Here is a 15,910-nt window from a genome sequence, read left to right as displayed (position 1 = left end):
GCAGGCCTTAAAGAGACCGGCCGCCTCTACCGCATAATGGGTTCGAGCAGGTTAGGGGCCGGGCGGCCGGGCGAGAAAAGGAGAAGCCGAAGGGATTGGGCCGAGGGGAACGGGGGCGGGGAAATCCCTCTCCCTCCTCCGCCTCTCTTTCAAAGCGCCAGCCCTCGGCCTTACAAATTGCAGACTTCCCCAGTCTCCTGAACCGCCCCTCGCCTGTAAGAACTGCACAGGACACACCCCCTCGGGGGCCCGAGGCGACCCCTAGCTTGGAGCTGCAGGCTTTGCGCTACCGCATCGCCCACGCGCCTCCTAGGCCGCGGGCACGCGACGCAGACGCGCAGGCTTCGAGAAGCCGTCCCAGCTCCCCGAGAGGTGACCTAGGTCACGCTCAAAAACAGTAATCAGTGTGCAAATAGCGTTTAGGATTACAAATCCCTCTACCATCAGTCGTCTCGACACACTGGGTTTATGCAAAAGTACGGCAGGGGGCAGAACATGGGCACAAATACATGCAGTCCACCCGGGCAACCATCCAATATCAACGAAGAAATTCTTAGAAGTACGTACTTAGTTTGGGACAGGAGCTATCTACTAATTCTGATCTAACCCCAGGAAAAACGGACAAGAGAAATAATAAAGCTATTACAAATTGCCTTCGTTATACATTTAGAAGTTACAAAATGGGAGTAATTATAAGCACCAAAAATGTCCAGTTGTTTGCCTAGAAATTAGATGGCCCCTGGTTGTTTTCTGATACAGATTTACGGTCTCCAGAAAGCGTTTCACTGTAGAAAGCATTTCAGAAAAAGAAAAATTCACTTTTTTTCAAAAACAGGCTTAGGACATACTGAAAAATAGGAAGTAGAGCCATGCCCTCCATCCAGCTAAAACCTTTGAAACCTTGAAATTTTATTTGAGGCAAAATTTTTCATAATTTTTAGGTCATGCCATTATTTAAAGTTAATTTCAACTAACAATTTTATTGCAACTGAATCCATTTTGTATAAGAAAGCTAAGAGATATCTTGAAAAATCTACCTTTCCCTCCTATATTACATCTATCAGCAAATCCTATTGATTTTACCTCTGAATTTTTTCTTGATCCTGTTCTCTTCTATCTCCTCCATCACCAGCCTAGTCCAAGCTGCCTGTATGGGAGTGGAGGGGTGCCTGACCTAGCCTTCTAAATGGCTTACCCACGTGCCCTTAGTTCCTCTCTCATCTCTTCTCCACAGGAAAGACTATGTGACCCGGTTACTTCCCAGGTAAACCACTTGAATAGCTTTCCATTCTCTTAGACAAAATCCCTCAACTAACCAAGTCCTGTATGGTCAGATGTCTGGCCCACCTCTTCTCTCCTCACTGCTCAGACTACCGCCGTCTCTTCCATCCATCCTGCTGTCTCTGTTCCAGCCACACTGGCCTTTTCCAATCTTTCAAATCTTCCTCTCTCAACAGAGCTTTTGCGTATGCTTTGCTCAGTGCCTAGAAAGCTTTCCCAACCCTCATCCTTCTTACCTCAGTTGGCTCTTGTCTGTATCTCTCAGGAGCACCCTCAGACCTCCTCACCTTGGTCCCTTCCTATCACACTGCACTGAACCTGTAATTGTATGATTATTTTGTTGAATTTTATTCCCCCCCTCAACTAGATTATCTAAGTCCAAGAGCTTGGTTTTCTTTGGTTCATGGTTGTTATTTCCATATTTGTTCAATATATATATTTGTTCAATATATATATTTGTTTAATCAATGAATGAAAATCATAGACTGTTAGAACTTGAACTAGATGTGGTTTAAAGATTACCTGTCATGTGTAAAAAGTCACAATTTGACATTTGGAATCAGAATCTAAAAATAACTTGTTATTTGTAAAATTGATTTTATATTGTTTTAAGTGGGCTGTCACAAGATTCTTTGGGCAAACTTTAAAACAGAGTTCTCAAAGCACCTTGCATAAACCCTTGTATTAATAATAGCTACAGGATGGCCTCACATGGAGCTAATACCACTTGTTGCTTCAAGAGAGGAAAATTGGGTGACTGGTAGACAGGAGTGGATAGGAAACTCTTGACTGCCTGCCCTTTTGTACCTTTTCAGTTTCTAACCACGTGAATATATTACCTATTAAAAAATAAATGACACGAAAGAGTGCTTACTGTATGATTTTATTTACCTGAAGTTCCAGAAAAAGCAAAACTAATCTGTGGTGAAAAAAACAGAACTGGTTGCCCCGGGCTGGGAATTTACTGGGAAGACACATGAGAGAGATTTCCGGGTGATAAAAATGGTCTAAATCTTGAAAGGGTGTGAGTTACACAAGTGTGTTCATTTTGTCAAAAAAAAAAAAAAGTATGGTTAACATTTCAATTAATGTGAATTTTACCTAAAAAAAAAACTATATAAAAAGAGAAATGCCGCATACTATTTTGAAAATAAGCTAACTCACAGTTGATCACTCCCTGTGTATGAGTATTGTCAAGGGCTATACATCTATACATATGTTATTTCTTGTAATCTATCACCCCCTTGCATATGAGAAAACTGAGACTTAGTAAATACCAAGTAACTTGCCCCTATTTATACAAATTGAAAAATGGTGAGGCAGAGCTTGGGACCCAGTCAGTCTAATGCCATAAGTGGTTTATGCATATTGTCCACTAGATCAAGAGCTTTGCAATGATTAAAATCATATTCTGTCTGAGGCTTCTCAGTATTCCAAGTACTTTTTGCATACTTGCTGTTCAATGCATTTTGAATGAATGATAAAGAATAAGCTTCGTGTTCATTTTATTGGTAGAAATGATATATTTATATATTTTTAATGTTTATTCATTTTTAAGAGAGACAGAGAGTGAGCAGAGGAAGGGCAGAGAGAGGGGGAGACATAGAATCTGAAGCAGGCTCCAGGCTCCGAGCTGTCAAGACAGAGCCCGACTCAGAGATCGAACTCACAAACCATGAGATCATGACCTGAGCCAGAGTCAGGTGCCCAATCTACTGAGCCACACAGGCGGCCCAAAATTATATTTTTAATTGGCACTATACACGTACATATATATGTAACATATATACACACACATATATTCCAAATAATCTAAATAATCAGCACTGCTATGCTTAATGTCTGAGATATTTTGTCTTAAATGAAGTTATTGGCCTGAGGAGAGGAGTTTATTCCTTTAGCTCTGACCCTCTAGCATTCTCCCTGGTCTATGCTTTTCCTTCACTCACTCAACTTTTTTGATGAAAGAGCTTACACTTTAACTTGTCACTGAAATAGCTCAATCTAACCAGAGAAATAGCTAATTCTGATTTCTCACAAGTGCTTGAGCACTTGCGTAAGCGAAATTCCACCGTGTGAATTCCACATCAACACCACCTCTGCTCTAGCTTTCTGCCACTTTGCTGTTCACACTCTGGAACTTCAAAATAGAGGAAGCATGGGTGCAGTGGGCAGTGGCACCCATCTTGGAGACTAATTTGAGGTCAATTCAATTAGCAATTCAAAGTTTTCTATGTTCTAATGTTGCAAACCCTTGGCATTGACTTTTGTCACTGTATAGGAGAGGGTCTGAGCTCTATTCCCTCTAAACCTGGCAAGGGTTAAATCTCAGAACACCATGCTCTCAACTGCCAAAGGTGTTTTGTAAGTCAGGCATGTGAGTCATTGCTCACAGAAAGGAAAAGCAAAGGAGGCATTCCCCTGAGAGGCAAAAACTGCCCAGTGTATGGAAAAGGAACTCACAAGTGTAGTCAAACCCATTTGTGAACAACACCTCATACTCACCCTGGGCTGCTGGCATTTGCAGCTTCCTTAAAGAGGCAGGGCATCTCAGTTACATTCTCCAACTGCACTGTTCAATACAGGAGCCACTAGCCACATGTGATTGGTTTACATTTAAACTTAAATTAAAATTTGAATTTCCCACTCACACTCACACATTTCAAGTGCTCAATAAATAGCCACATGTGACTACTGGCTACTATCTTGGACAGCAGATATAGAACATTTCCATCCATCAGAAAGTATTCTTGGCAGCGCTCTTCTAGACAAAAGGAGAGGGGCGCCTGGGTGGCTCAGTCAGTTAAAAGTCGAGCTTTGGCTCAGGTTATGACCTCATGGTTTGTGAGTTTGAGCCCCACATCAGGCTCTGCACTGTCAGCTTGTGATTCTCTCTCTCTGCCTCTCTCTCTCTGCTCCTCCCCAACTCAAGCTCATTGCGCCTCTCTGTCTCTCTCTCTGTCAAAATGAAAAAAGCTTAAAAAAAAAAAAAAAAAAGAGGGGCACCTGGATGGCTCAGTCAGTTAAGCTTCTGACTTCGGTTCAGGTCATGATCTCATGGTTTGTGGGTTCAAGCCCCACCTCGGGCTGTGCCAACAGCTCAGAGCCTGGAGCCTGCTCTGAATTCTGTGTCTCCCTCTCTTTCTCTGTACCTCCCCAGCTTGCACTCTGTCTCTCTCTCTCTCAAAAATAAATAAAAACATTACAAATTAATCAATTAATTAAAAAGGAGAAACAACACTCCATTGCAACTCCCAGCTAATGTTCAAAATATTTTGCTCTGGAAAAATGAAAAGGCTCATGATGAAATAGTGGAAGCCTATTTCACTTGGTTCACTGCTTTCCACAATATGAGTCCAAATTTAAGTTAAGCATAAAAGTTGTGGCCTCTCCAGAAAATGAGGATGGCTTTAACCTTACCACTTTACTTCTACCACATTTTATTGTTTGCAAGACACATTATCTTAGAAAAGAACATTTTTAAGAGGCACATAAATCTATTGCCATCTCTTGGCACTTTGTGCACATATAGAGAGATGAGGTCTGCCACAGTTGTGGCAAAGACTCAGCTCTCTGACTCTAGAGTTTGGGCATCATTTTTATATGTGATATTAGACATTCACACGATCAATCCAACAGCAGCTTCTAAAATTGAACGACCAAAATGAGACATCAACAGAGTGCCAATTTTCATCCCACCCAGCAAAAGAAGTCTGTTCTTTTCTTGAGTTTCTGAGATAACTGTTTTGAAGCAAGATAAAGTTTGGTGCAACTAGAATAGTAATTCCATGTAAACTATCCAATTATCTGGGAACTAGTAACCTCTACATTAATGCAAGTGACTAGATTGTGACCTAAAATTTCAAGTGTGCTTGTCAAAAGTATGCTTTAGCTTCTTTGAGATCCAATCTTGTCATCTATAAACTGGAAATAATAGTAATCACATCTACCTAAGCATTGAAGTGACAAATAAAATAATATATGCAAGGTGCGTTAGAAGCATTCAACAAATGGTAGCTATTGTAATTGCTATTATCGAAAGCCACAAAGCACCAAGATGCAAAATTAAAACGATTAAAGATTTTTCTTTTAATGTTTTATTTATTTCTAGGAGAGAGAGAGAGAGAGACAGCGTGAGCAGGGGAGGGTCAGAGAGAGAAGGAGTCACAGACTGAAACAGGCTCCAGGCTCTGAGCCGGCAGTCAGCACAGAGCCCGATGCGGGGCTCGAACCCACGAACCGTGAGATCATGACCTAAGCGAAAGTCGGACGCTTAACCGACTAAGCCACCCAGGCGCCCCCCCCTTTTTTTTTAATGTTTTATTTATTTCTAGGAGAGAGAGAGAGAGAGAGACAGAGTGAGCAGGGGAGGGTCAGAGAGAGAGGGAGGATTAAAGAGTTTTTTGAAAGACTGAATTAGAAAAATACCACCTGCTAATGGGCCTTTAACCTCTGTAAGCTTCCATGTCTTCATCAGGCAAATAAGAGTTGCCAAAGACTGATGTATTGTGAGATGTGTTATTGCACATGAAAATGGTCTAACAGTAAAATACAAACTTTAGCCAATGTTAGTTAACGCTCTGCCCTCACCTCCACAAAAGGTTGAGGAAACTACATTAAGACGGCATTACTTTACAGTGAAATTAATTTAGCTTTTATTACAAACTACACTCCTAAACAACAGGGAAGCAACCACTGCTGAAGTCATCACTGAAAGACCACACAACGTTCAACAGTGTCACCAGGAACTATTGAATAAATGCTATGGTAACCAGTCAATTTTTCCTCAGCTATTCTTTTTCTCCACATGAGAAATTTGAAGCCCTTATGGACTCATCAGTTCTCCTCTGAGAATGTACATTCAAAAAAGATAACCAGTAGCTAATTACAGCAAGGACAGAAACTATTGAATTACAAAAAGTCAATGACTAAAATACCTTTCCTACAGGTGCAAAATTAAACCTAACGCTCCATAAATTCTTGTTAATCCCTCAAATAGCCAAATTACAATAGCATTCTTAAATAAAACTGAAGAAGTGTTACCAAGCTGTTCTGTATTTCAAAGACTAAGCAACGTATATAAACTCTAACTCAATGACAAAATATTCCCTCCTGCAGTGCTTACATTTTTAAAAATTCTAATATAAAATCAAACATTGTAGACACTTACCTGTTTCCCATTAGCATTTCTAAAGGCAGCAGTCATTTTGGTGGTAACCATGATAAGCAGAGAAGACTGGGAGACTAGGGATTTGAATTGAATTTATAGCTGACTCATAGGGAGTGTTTACAATGACATTGCCACAGATCCACCCATTTAACACCCTTTCAGTTCCACCCTATACATTTGTAAGTAGGACCTTCAGGGGAAGCTGGGAAATGTGGAGAACTAGAAATGCAGTAACCAAAGTTTTTTGGTCTTATGAAAAACTAATTGATTTTGTTTTTCTTCCACCTTTCCTTCCTCTCTACTTCCCTCCTTCCCTCCCTTCCCCCACCTCCTTCCTTTCTTCCTTTTTCCTTCCTTCCTTAAATGGCTTGACATGTCTCAGAATGACAACGGAATATGAACTGTTGTGTTTGGGGTGCTGACTCTGAGATGTGGGCTAGAAGCTTCTAAATGTTAGGTGATTTCAGCTCTTAGAATTGGACACTAGACAAAATTATTAATCTGGTAGGACTTACCTTTGTGGTTTTTTTTTACTCTTTAGCTTTTGAAATACTGCAGACCATTGTATTCTATCAATGGATATTGCATTTATGTCACTTAGGGCTATTAAATGAGAGTTTACTGTGAAATACAGAAGCTTTGTGAGAGATACGTAAATAAGAAATATTCTATTCTCCATTATTCTCCCATTCTCTTGAAAGAGATCCCCTACAATATGTTGGTTTTTGAAAACTGCCTCAATGATAATGATAGCTTATTATTTTAGAAGTCTTACCACGAGTTGGGCTATGGAAGCACTTTTCATCTATCTTAATCTTCGCTGTAATCCTATTATGATCCTCATTTACAAGTGAACCTTGAGCAAGTCATTAAGAATGCTTCATTTATTCACTCATTCATTCAGTCATTCACACACAAACATATTAAGTATATACAATTGTGTCAGGCAGTTTCCTAAGGACAATAACTAACAGTTCAGCTCCTACCACATGTCAGCAGTAACATTATGTGCTTCTACATGAGGCAGCCATCATCATTACAAGATGAGAAAACTAAGGCTGGTCAAAAGCTACAATGACAGTAAAAGGAAAAGCAAAAATGCAAGCACCAGGCTCGCTTCACTACAAACCCTACGTTGTTTGAAGTTAACAAAAATGTAGTACTTGTATTCAGCCTCTAGTGTAAAAACATATAGTCTGGTATAAAAGACAGACATATGAACAAATAAATGGACAATAACAATACATTCTTTCATATGGTGGAATATATATATTCTGGTGGAAACATACAGAATGGGGAGTACCTAACCTGGCTGAGGGAGTTGTACTATTTTTATCTACCCACATCCCCTTCCACCTTCTATTAACAAGTGTAGGTACCTGACTCAAGCTAAACCAATCACTTTACCCCATGACCACACTGACTGGATTAGGAGGTAGGAAGGCCTGGGACAGTCATGCCCTGAGATTTTTCAAACCAGAGCTGATTTGCCTTCTTGTTATGAAGCTCTAAAGATATGAACCCAGAGTTCGTGACTATACTCAGAGAAACAAAAATGAGATGGAGAACATCCTGAAGATATTAGAATCCCTGGTTCCAGTCAATCCTGCTTTCCCTGAGCTTTATATACGTTATGCTTATTAAAGCTGGTTACTAAACTAGACACCTTTCTAGATACATATAGTAGCCATCCTCTAATATGTCTAATATGGCCAAGTGATCTTAACTGCTTGTTCTTCATGAGCTTGTACAGACCCTCACACATTGAATGTGGAGGGCAGGTCTGTGTAACCAATAAAATACAGCAAAAGAGACAGAGTATAACCTCTGAGGCTAAGTTTTCAGGACACTGAAGTTTTTGCTTTGTTCTCCTACATTGCTTGCTTTGGAGGAAGCTGGTCACCACGTGTGAGGAGCTCAATGAAGAAAAATCTCCCATCATCACCCAGGACAAACCTGATAGCCACTCTGAGCCACCGTGGAAGTGGATCCTTCAGCCCTTGGGAACTTTCTCAAATGACATCTGTCTGAATCTCATGTGAAACCCCAAGTCAGGACCAGTCAGAAAGCTATTCCCAAATCCCTGATACACAGAAACTGTAAGAGATAATAAATGTTTACTATTGTCTTACGGCACTAAATTTTGGGGTGATTTTTTTTTTTACCTCAAATAGCAATAAAGAGAAAAGCAATATTTAATTAACATATCAGTGACAAAAACAGGCAAAATACCTGCCTGATACACCTTAAATTATAGTGGGAATAAACAGACAGTAAACAAATATGTTCTATAAGTAAAAAAATATAGTAGGAAAACTGAATACCCACAGGCAAAAAAATAAATAAAATTGGATCTTCACCTTGTGCCACATAGAAAAATTAATTCAAAATAAATTAAAGACTTAAACTTAAGAACTGAAACCGTAAAAGTCTTATAAAAACAAAAACAAAAACAGGGGTGCCTGGGTGGCTCAGTTGGTTAAGTGCCTGACTTCAGCTCAGGTCACAATCTTATGGTTGGTGGATTTGAGCCCCACGTCAGGCTCTGTGCTGATAGCTCAGAGTCCGGAGCCTGCTTCAGACTCTGTGTGTGTGTCTCTCTCTGCCCCTCCCCCTGTTTATGCTCTCTCTCTCAAGTCAATAAAAACATTTAAGAAAATTTTTTAAATAGAGAAAAATCTCTATGACATTGAATTTGGCAATGATTTTTATTTTTATTTTTTTGGAAATGATTTTAAAATATGACACTGAAAACATAAGCAACAAAAGGAAACATACATAAATTGGACTTAATTAAAATTTAAAATGCCTATACATCAAAAATCACTGTTAAAAGAGTTAAAGAATAACCCATAAAATAGGAGAACTATTTTCAAATCATATTTCTGATAAGGGTTTAATATCTAGATTATAAAAAGAACTGCTACAAATCAATAGCTAGAAAGTAAGCCGATTAAACACAGGCAAAGGACTTAAATAGACATTTCTCTAATACAAAGCACATGAAAGGATGTACAATTTTATTAGTCATCAGATAAATACAAATCAAGACTATAATGAAATATCACTTTATACCCACTAATATTGCTATTATGAAAAAAGTTACAAATGTTGGCAAGGATGTGACAAAATTTTGAAACTTTGTCATTGTTGGTAGGAATATAAATCAATGCACCCACTATGGAAAACAGTGGGCAGTTCCTCAAAAATTATACCTAAAATTACCATATGACCCTGCAATTCTACTCCAAGCTGCTTAAAGGAATTCAAAACAGGAACTCAGACAAATACACCAGTATTCGCAGCAGTACTTTCTACTATAGTCAAAAGGTAAAACAACCCAAGAGTCCAAACCAACTATGGTATATCCATACAACTGAATTATTATTCAGCCATAAAAGGGAATAATGCCAGAACATAGATAAACCTTGAAAATATTATGCTAGAAGAAGTAAGCCAAACATAAAAGAACAACTATTATATGATTCCTCTTGTTTAAGGTGGCTAGAATAGTCATATTGAAAGAGATAGAAGGTAGATTGAGTTACTAGAGTACAAGGGAGGAGCAAATGAGAAGTTATTGCTAAATGGCCACAAAATTTCTGGTTAGGGTGATGAATGGGTTTGGGAACTAGATAATTATGAGTGTTATACAATATTGTGAATGTACTTAATGCTACTAAATTATATACCTAAAAATGGTTAAAATGGTAAACTTCATGTTATTAAAAAAAAAAAAAGAAAGAAATCTTCCTAGGAATTTAGATTATCTTAGAAGAGAAGAAAAGAGAATGAGGAAGAGTCTTGATTTGACTTAGTTGAAATAATAAGTTGAACATAAAAATAACAAAAAATATATATGTATAGTACATGAGATGGTGTAACTATATGGAGAAAACTGAATGGAAGGGAAAAGGGAATGTGGAGAAGGATTATTCCATTTTAAAGAGGATAGTTAGGGAAGACCAGACAAAGAAGTGCTGAGAGAGCAAGCCATTTGACAAAGAACATTCCAGGCAGAGAGAAAAGCCAAGTAACAAAAGCTTTGAGGCAGGAATGTGCCAGGTATACCCAAGGAATAGCAAGGAGGCTAGTGGTGTGGTTAGAATGGCATGAGCAAGCTAGAAAATTCTAAGATATGAAATCAGGGAGAAAGCAGAATGAGACAACATAAGGGGCTGTACCAGCCATCTTCAAGTATTTGGCTATTATGCTAAGTGGGACAAGTAAGCGGAGTGACATGATCTGATTCATGTTTTCTGTTTTTGTTTTTGTTTTTTAAATCTTGGACAGAGGGTGTGTGAGCAGGGGAGTGGGGCAGAGGTAGAGAGAGAGAGAGGAGAGAGAGAATCTTTTTTTTAATGTTTATTTATTTTTGAGAGAGAGAGAGAATGAGCAGAGAAGGGACAAGAGAGAGGGAGACACAGAATCTGAAGCAGGCTCTAGGCTCCTAGCTGTCAGCACAGAGCCTGACATGGTGCTCAAACTCACAAGCTGTGAGATTATGACCTGAACCAAAGTTGGATGCTTAACAAACTGAGTCACACAAGCACCCCAAGAGAGAGAATCTTAAGCAGGCTCCACGCTTAGTGTGGAACCTGACACAGGGCCTGATCCGATGACACCAGGATCATGACCTGAGCCAAAATAAAGAGTTGGTCACTCAACTGACTGAGCCACCCAGGTGCCCAATGTTTTCTGTTTAAAAGCATCATCTGGGGGCGCCTGGATGGTTCAGTCAGTTGAGCATCTGACTCTTGATTTCAGCTGAGGTTATGATCTTGGGGTTCATGGGATTGAGCCCCATGTCTAGCTACCTACTGAGTGCGGAGTCTTCTTGGGATTGTCTCTCTCTCCCTCTCTCTGCTCCTCTCCCACTCATGCACATGCATTCTCTCTTTCAAAATAAACAAACTTTAAAAAAGAAATAAAATAAATTTTAAAAATAAAAAGCAGCATCCAGCTCCCATGCAGTGAATTGACTCTAGGGCAGGGTAGAATGGGGATGAGCAGACAGAAGCTACTGAGAGATGATGACTGCCTGGACTGGAGTGGAAGTGCAAGAGGGTGAAAAGTGAACAAATGTGGATGTATTTTCAGCCAACATGATTCCTCTTCAGATTGACTGTGTGATAGTGAGAAATCAAAGATGACTCTGAGATTTGGGGGCCAGGCAAACAGAAAGTTTGAGTTGCCGTTTACTATGACAGAGAAGACAGAGGGAGAGGTGGTAGGGAAGTAGTTGAAGCTGGATTTCTATCATATGCAATCAAGAGTCCTGACTAGTACCAGGGTGGTCAAGGAAGTTTTCACGAAGGAAGCGATATTTGAGGCAGATTGTAGTGAATAAAAATTCCATTAATTTCTAAACGGAATACTTTGGGGCAGTGCTTCTCAAACTTCAATGTATCTACAAATCACCTAGGAATTTTAAATAAAATGCAGATGGGGGCACCTGGGTGGCTCAGTCAGTTAAGCGTCCAACTTCGGCTCAGGTCATGCATGATCTCATGGTCGTGGGTTCAAGCCCTGCATCAGGCTCTGTGCTGACAGCTCGGAAACTGGAGCCTGATTCAGATTCTGTGTCTGCCTCTACCCTGCTCACACTCTGTCTCTCTCTCTGTCTCACTCTCAAAAATAAAGATTAAAAAAATTTTTTAAGTAAATAAATAAAATACAGATAATGTAGATTGAATAAATCTAAACAGGGATCCTAAGAGTCTGCATTCCTTATAATTGCCTAGGTGATGCCAATGCTGCTGATCTCAGATCAGGGGCAGGAAGAGAGAGAAGAAAAATTATCCTTTGCTGGGATGTGGGAGATGAACTAATGAGCCAAGATATAGGTAAATGTGTAATTAGATTTAAACAAATACCTTTAATATGCTAATTTGGAAAATTAAGCAAAGGATAAAACTAAAAAACTGGAAATAATCACTTAGGTTAGGATGACCAGAGTTAACGTGTTCAGTGTTCAAAAAAATTTTTTTTCAAAGTTCCTTATATTGTTTTGGAGGGAAGATATTAACTTTGGATATTGTTAAGAATGCTTCAAGGGTGATCACTGAAAAAACAGAAATAGACCATGCTATTTCCAAATTAGTAGAGGGAAGAAAATGGAATATGCTAATATTCAAGTTAACAACGATTTTAAAACCTTAATGCAAAAAACAAAATGCAACAAAGAAGGAAAATAGCACAGGAAAAAAAAGAAAAATTAGAAACTGGAAACAAGTAGAAACGTTACAAATTTAGTAAATGTAAATGGGTTGAAGAAGCCTGTTATAGATTGGATTAAAAAACAGAAATAAAATCCAAGATAAACTATTTATAAGTGACATTCCTGAAACATAAGAATATGGAAAGGTTTAAAGTAAAGTGATAGAGGAAAAGGCAAATCATCAATGTTAGTAACCTGGTTGTGACATACTATAGTATTGCAAAATGTTATTATTATGAGAAACTGGGCAACATGTTGATAAGATTTCTCTGCATTATTCCCTAAAATTACATATGCAATCATCTCGTAAAATTTCAACCAGAAATTTCAATTTCAACTAGAAAAGGATAAATCAGGCAAATATCAACTAACAGATGACTGTGGTAAAAGTCTTAAACTTTAGTGCATATCACAATCACCTGGAGTTTGTTAATTCAGTAGGTCTAAAGTTTCTGATTCAGTAGGTTAAAAGTGGGACCCAAGAATTTGCATTTCTCAGAAGTTCTCAGACAGTGTTGGTGCTGCTGATTGGAGACCACACTTTGAAAACCCCTGGTATGATATAATGAACTTCTAAGTACCGTCACCCATTTTGGCAATCTTGTTTAAAATCTCTCTCCTGCTGGGGGCCTCAGTGGCTTGTTAGTTGGGCATCTGACTTCAGCTGAGACCATGATCTTGCTGTCCATGAGTTCAAGGCCTACATCGGGCTCTGTGCTGACAGCTTGGAGCCTGGAGCCTGCCTTGGATTCTGTGTCTCCCTCTCTCTGCCCTTCTCAGCTCATGCTCTGTCTCTCTCTCCTTCAAAAATAAATAAACATTAAAAAAATTAACAATAAAATTAAATATCTCTCCTGCTGGTGGTGCAGACCCTGAAATGACCTAGCCACCACCACTGCCACTTCCACAATCACAGGAGATGTGAGGAGCCAAGTCAGGGCGCCCAGCCTGGTTGACATTAGATGATGTCAGAAGTGGGATCTGGGGCACCTGGATGGCTCAGTCAGTTAAGCGTCCGACTTCAACTCAGGGCATGATCTTGAGCCCCACATGTCAGCTGTGCTGACAGCTCAGAGCCTGGAGCCNGGGAGGGGGAGGGGGAGGGGGAAGAAGAGGAGGAGAAGAAGGAGAAGAAGAAAACAAGAAGAAGAGCTATCTGAAGGAGCCAGCCACTGAGGAACTACAACCCCTGGAATCCCAGCGAGGTACCCGCATCTGAACTTATGCTCTTCACTTCTGAGATTTCCCATAACTTTCCATTTGGAGATCAAAGCATTCATATGGCAGATAAGTTTTTCAAGTGGTGTTCCTTCATATGCCTTAGAGGCTGCTAAAAATGCGAGTAATACAGAAAAGCTCACCCTCAGATGATGCAGAACCCTCAAGTTTTGGAAGCTTTATAGAAATGGTTTGACAATGTCTCCCACACTCGTTCAAGTTACATTGACACTTTACCTTAGAGCAGTGAAAAGAATGTACATGTTGAAGCAGATGCAGTTGAAATGTGCTCACATAAAGGCCAAGTTCTACGAGGAGGTCCATGACCTGGAGAGAAAGTGTGGTGACTGTACCAGCCTCTCTTTGACAAGAGAAGGGAATTAATCACTGGTGATGTTGAGCTGGCAGATGCAGAATCAGAACTGTACAGTGAAAACGAATAGAAAGATAAATTGGCTGAAGACATGAAAAATAAAGTAGTCGTAACAAAAAAAAAGAAGCAGCAACAGCAGAGGAGCCAAACCCCAAAGGAATTCCAAGGTTCATGTTTACCATCTTTAGAAATGAGATATGCTAAGTGAATTAATCCAGGAGTATGATAAGCCGATCTTGAAGGGCCTGCAGGATAGTAAAGTTTTCAGACCCTGGCAGCCTATGTCTTTGTATCAGAGTTCCACTTTGAACCCAGTGACTATCTACCAATTCAGTCCTGACAAAAAAGTGAAAGATGAAATCAGAGCCAGATAAGGCCTGATCTCTTTTCTTTTGAAGGTCCTGAAATAGTCGGCTGTGACGAGTGTGTTATTGACTGGCAGAAAGGAAAAAATGAACAGTCAAAAGCAATCAAGAAAAAGTAGAAACATATAGAAAGGCCCAAGCACAGTGAGAACAAGTCACCAACAACTCATTTTTCACGTTTAGCCTACTTAACGTGTGTGGGGATGGAGAATCACTGGATGAAGACTCGGAATTCATGTTAGCCTCCAACTTTTGAAATTGGACACTTCTCTCATGAGTGGATGATCCTGCAGACGGTGCTCTACTTTGGAGGAGGCCGTAGAGGAAAATGACAACTTTCACAAGGGTGAGGAAGTAGAAGAGGAAGAATTAGAAGGTGACGAGGAGGAAGAAGTTGACGAGGAGGAAGAAGTTGAGGACAATGCGAAAATTAACCCCAAGAAGGAGCCCAGCCAGCCTTCCCAGTGCAAACGGCAGTAAGAAGTGAGGGCCCTGCAGGTGGGGCTGCCCCCAGCAGACGACACTCAGGACTCACTGCAGCCACAGCACAACCGTATTGGCAGTGCTTACGTCTAACTTGTTTTGTTTTGTTTTGTTTTAACTTGTTTTCAAGTGCATGATTTTGACCTTATCTTTTCCTTTATCCTTATTATTTTGCTTAACCTGTACAGCGGCAACTTAAATGCATTTCTGAAATAGAACGTTTGATTCCAGCAGCTTCTACGGCCTTGGATGCAGCTCAGTAGACTTTCCCAGGCCCTGACTTTGGGAAGGCCCTGTAGGCCCTGGGGGCAGTGGAAAATCAGCTGATGCCAAGGGCAGATGTCTGGGGATGTGGTAACAGGGCATCTAAAACCAATTACACCACTTCACAGTTGGACTGGATTATTCCTTCACTTGAAGAAACCCACGCGCTTTGTGTTTCCCACTATTTGGTCTCTTTTGCTCTAATTGTCTCAGTAGAGGAGAGTCCTGTTTTGCTTAGAACGTTCTTTCTTCGGTTTTGTCTTCCTCAGGGTGGAATAGGGGGTGTGCACACTCTAAGCTCTGAGGCGTGAGTATTTGTGGTTCATCCTCACACTTATTTATTCTTTCCTGCTTGTGAGGGCTTGGGACACATGTTGTCTCTTGTCCTTACAGTTTCTGAAACTGACTGGTGACCTGGTGACTCGCCAGGTGGGTGTGGTAGTAGCTCCCACAGGAGGGAGGCCTGCAAAGAAGAAACCTCACTTGGACTGGCCAGGCCAGCAGCTGTGGCCAGGAGCTCATTTTCTTAATTTTTT

General features: G+C 40.1%; 1 pseudogene; it reads left to right on the top strand.

The window, feature by feature from the left end:
* The window catches only part of LOC144216656 (nucleosome assembly protein 1-like 4), a 15,713-nt pseudogene extending 606 nt beyond the window's left edge, over positions 1–15,107 (top strand).
* The last annotated feature ends 803 nt before the right edge of the window (positions 15,108–15,910 follow it).

This window comes from Crocuta crocuta, unplaced genomic scaffold (assembly GCF_008692635.1).
Source record: "Crocuta crocuta isolate KB4526 unplaced genomic scaffold, BGI_CrCroc_1.0 scaffold48, whole genome shotgun sequence".
In the NCBI taxonomy this organism is placed as follows: domain Eukaryota; kingdom Metazoa; phylum Chordata; class Mammalia; order Carnivora; family Hyaenidae; genus Crocuta; species Crocuta crocuta.
Note: the sequence above shows the minus strand (reverse complement) of the source record. Positions and strands in the feature narration are given on the sequence as shown.